The 4,631-nt window shown below is 37.5% G+C and overlaps 1 long non-coding RNA gene across 1 annotated transcript; it reads right to left on the bottom strand.

Moving 5' to 3' along the window:
- Window positions 1-628: 628 nt before the first annotated feature.
- LOC121973809 lies at window positions 629-1,121 on the bottom strand. Its single transcript, XR_006109767.1, has 4 exons — window positions 1,044-1,121; window positions 912-971; window positions 751-827; window positions 629-668 (listed from the first exon to the last, which is right to left on the bottom strand). It is a non-coding gene; the product is annotated as an uncharacterized LOC121973809 (long non-coding RNA).
- Between the last annotated feature and the right edge of the window lie 3,510 nt (window positions 1,122-4,631).

The raw sequence follows: 4,631 nt of genomic DNA, 5'->3' as shown, positions 1-4,631 counted from the left end.
AAAAAAAAAGATAGAAGAATATCCAAGTAAGAATGATGCTTAAATTCATTAAACACATCTACAAACTTGCACATGACTACTACATTACAGTTGTATGTATGAAACTCACAGATAACATGACTACTCAACTGTTTCTTAGTAACTCCTCATACCATGTTGACTTTACAAGTTTTTAGAGTAACAATTAGTCTACAAAACAAGTTAAATTCTCTAGAAAAATGAAATGCATGAACTTTGAGCTTGCAACTGAAGATAGGATTTAAAATCAGCTTTAGGAGCATATGCGACTTAGTCAAATCACAAACTAAATAAATCGACCATATACCTTGCTCATGAAGCAGTTCATCGACCACCACAACAACCTTTGCAAGGACACAATACACAAATATATCAGCCAAGCAATTCCCACAAAAAGAATACTGACAATTTCATCATGCCAAACCTTATTAAAATGTTCATATTGCTGATTGCCCAAACTAAACACACCAAATTGAAGATTTTCCAACCAGGTTCCTCTCTCTTTCCCCTATAAAAACTAATAATCAGCAATCGATCAAGGCAAAAGGATTATTAGTAGAATAGATTAACTAAATGTGCATGCTTCCAGAACCTCTGTAAACCATTTGTAGAATCGGGCAGCATTATCAGTAGGCTCGCCATCTCCATACCTAAAGAAAACAAAGGGATCAACTCGAACTTTGAGGAAACTGATCGTTTATAAAAACAAAAAATTCTTAGCTTTCAACTTACGTAGCCAAGAAGAACAAAGCCAAGCTCTCCTTTTTCAGGTTCTCCTCGTACTCATCATCCTCAGTAGCATATTCGTCCTATAATTGAGGAAACTAACTACAGATCAGTCAATTAATCAGTAGTATTTCCAATTATCTGAAACAGAAGGAAGATGATCTTACGATATCCACGACTTTAAATATGGCATTAGGGTACCGTGCTTTTGCCTCCTCAGCCAGCGCCTAGAAGGGGGGAAAATCTAAGATCATGGGAGAAAAATTCAAAAAATGAACTACTCGAATAAAAACCCTAACCTTCGCGAACCCCTCAGCCGTCCTGGTCTGCGTCCCGAAGAAGACGGTGACCTTCTTCTTCCCTTGGTCCTCCTCTGTATCCATCTGGGTCTTCACCACTAGCGGCTTCGGCGGCTCGAAGGGCTTCCTTCCGCTCGATCACCAGACGAAGAAGATTGCCACGCAACCGACGAGCACGGTGATGATGATGCTCAAGACAACGATCAACAGCCGGTTCTCCACGAACGCATCCCCGGTGCCGGAATCGAGCCCATATCCGTCAGAGAGGGAGGCGACGATGACCGACAAGAGATTGAGCGACGACGCCTTCTCGGAACCTATCTGCATCTTGGCGGATCGAGCGGTGAATCGGAAGCACAGATCTCCGATCTCTGTTTTTGTCTGCTTTGATTTGGGAGAACGAAGGAGGTCGAGATTGGGTCGGTGGGAGGAGAAGATAGAGGCGGAGAAGGTGAGTCGCCCGAAGATGGCTCTCTCTCTCTGCCTCCCATGGACGGCGTCATATAGGTTTAGGTTAGAGGGAAGAGTTGAAGTGTTGAAAATTTTAGCTAAGTATTGGTGGGAAAATTAAATTATTTTATTTTGGTTCATTAACACCACTTTTAACAACAGTTTTTTACTATCCAATTTCGTAGATAGAACAAGAAAATTATCATAGACACCGATTTTAAAAACCGCTGTTAAAATCGGTGTCTATTAACGAAAAATGGGTGCTCATAGACATCGGCTAAAAAACCCGATGTCTATTAGCGAAAATCTGCGCTCATAGACACGATTTTTGGAAAAATCGGTGTAAAATACTCAGAGACATCGATTTTTGCTTAAAACCGTTGTTGTTCCACTGATGTCTATGAGCGTTTTTGTTGTAGTGTAAGTTTAAGCACACTTAGACATGCTACAAAAATAGTCGGGACTAACGACTGAATATTCCGTCGGCATTTCGTCAGTAAATGAGCTTTTCGACGGAATACCGACGGAATTTCTGGCATCGGGAAGAATTGGGTCGGCACTTAATTTACCGACGGAAATTGTATTCAGTCGGAAATTACCGATAGAATGTTTGACTTCCATCGGTATTTATTAACGACAGAAAACTTATCCCGTCAGCAAAGGGCAAACGGCATGTAACGGAGGTTGCCGACTGAATCAAATTCTGTCAGTATTTTACTGACGGAAAGGTTAATTCCGTCGGTGATTCCCGACAGAATTAACCTTTCCGTCGGTAATCACCGACGGAATTAACCTTTCCGTCAGTAATCACTGACGGAATTCAATTTTCCGTCGGTGATATATCGACGGAATATTTAATTCCGTTGGGATTTGCCGACAAAATATTTAATTCCGTAGGTGATTACTGACGGAAAGGTTAATTTCGTCGGCATGGTATCGTAAAAACCTGTTGCTGTTCGATAAATTACCGACGGAATGTAGATTTCCGTCGGAAATTACCGACGGAAAATTGAATTCCGTTGGCAATATGCAGTCAAAATTTTGAAATCCCTACCCTACATTTCCCAATTATCATATATACAATTTTTATACAATAAAAATCATCACAAACGATGGTAACACAAACACAAATCATACATAATCACAATCCACACAATCAACAACCAACACAACATACAATATGCTCACAAACAAATAATAAAACTATCTAAAAAATAATACAAAACATACTAACAAGTGGTCATATCTCCAAAATTCAATACAAAATAAAACATAACCAAATATCAAGTACTGACAATCATAAACATCCAAAAGTACTGATAAGTCAACGTCAAATACAAAATATCCAAACTTACCATGATACATCACCTACACATAATTCCAAATATAATCCTGTAAAAGTCAAATATAAGAGATTATAATCAGACTGAATCGATATAATTGTAATATATAACTAATTTTGCATGTGATAAAATACCTGGATTATATTGTAGATATCCAATGATAGTACGGTGGTGAATGTATCAATATGGACTCCTGCAAAATGCAATACAATTTAAGATAAATATCTAAGAATATCCAAATAGAATAATTATATTTGACTTAATTAATGTATGATAAATTAAAACCACTTAAGAATTTGAAACCTAAAAACAACTACAATATACTTTAAGCATACAACTACTAAAATTGAGCCACCTCCACAACCTCCAGTTTTCATCTGATGGTGGTCGTGTGTTGAATGATACATATGAAAGGGTCCCTCAACTTCAGTAATACACTTATTTGCTTAAGAAAAAAAAAACCTTGAATGCTATTCATATAGTATCATCATTATCATCATCGTTAAGTCATGTTTGTCCTAATTATTTAGAGTCCGCTTGTTCATAGATTTAGACAAATTTCACAGCTGATTTGTGTGGGTCTAATGCAATCATCAACCTTTTTTCGGTTAGACTTTCACACCCAATAAACACTATTAATAGCCATGTGAAGTGTTGGAGCACTCTAAGAGTACTCCAATCTCATTTCATTCAAACATAAGTCCCTTCTCTTCCATGAAGCTTCCATATTTTACTCTTCAAATAGGATCAAGATAATATTTACAGTCAGGTGAGAATGTCACCAAGAACTTAGGAAGTATATATTTACATTTCGATTTTGGATCTGCAGATGTTTCAACTGAGAATTGTATCCAGTTGTAGGGGAGTAGAAACGGTTCAGAATATATATACATTTTAGATCTGAATCGGAACGCTGTGCCAATTAATTATAGGACCACGACTTGATTCATTTTATGATTGAAGTAGTTCAAGTTATTGTATCATAAGCCTAATGAGGACAACAGGCAAATCTGAACCTTTAGGTTATGCTTGGAACCTTGTCCTATTAGAGGACAGATTATGCATGAAATCTAGTGTCTATGACTTTGCTTGTCAGCAGAGTTGTGTTGGAGTTGGTTTGGCCATGGAACAATACAACACTAGTACTCAAAGGAACAATAAGAATATCAAGTTAGTTTCTGAGTGTGCATAAGTTGCACTCCGAATTTACTCGATAGGTGAATTAGAGAAAGGTTGTCTATCTCGAAAATTAATCGGGTGAAGTTTGGACACTTGGATTATTAAAAAAAACAACAAATGAAAGTTTAACAAACTTAGAGTTTGTCACTAGGCAAAACAACTTAAAGTTTAACAAATTGGAGGTTGTGGAGGGCTTGGTTATTGGTGTTAAGGATGGTTAATCAATCAAATAAGACACTGTTAATATATCAATAATCTAGCTTCTTTATTTTTTCTACTTCTTCCAGTAGCATGGTTGAAGTGTGGAAAAATTATGCAATGGTTATGAGAAATTTTATGATGGAGAAAGTAAACCAGATGTTCGGTTCACAATCAAACAACACTAATATTGAATTAATAACAACTAGGATGATTACACTAAGAAAAAAATTTAGTTGTAATTGAACATACCTCAGAAAAATCTAATCATCAGCAGGGTCTAATGGGTATCGAGTCTCCTGTGACTCAATACCATGCTCTGACTGGGGATCCTCTGACTGGGGCTGCTGTGATCGGTCCCATCTAGCAATGGCTGCTTGGATCTGGGACAATGCCTGCTCCTGAGCAGCCCATCTCT

Source organism: Zingiber officinale, chromosome 4A, assembly GCF_018446385.1.
Source record: "Zingiber officinale cultivar Zhangliang chromosome 4A, Zo_v1.1, whole genome shotgun sequence".
Classification (NCBI taxonomy): domain Eukaryota; kingdom Viridiplantae; phylum Streptophyta; class Magnoliopsida; order Zingiberales; family Zingiberaceae; genus Zingiber; species Zingiber officinale.
Note: the sequence above shows the minus strand (reverse complement) of the source record. Positions and strands in the feature narration are given on the sequence as shown.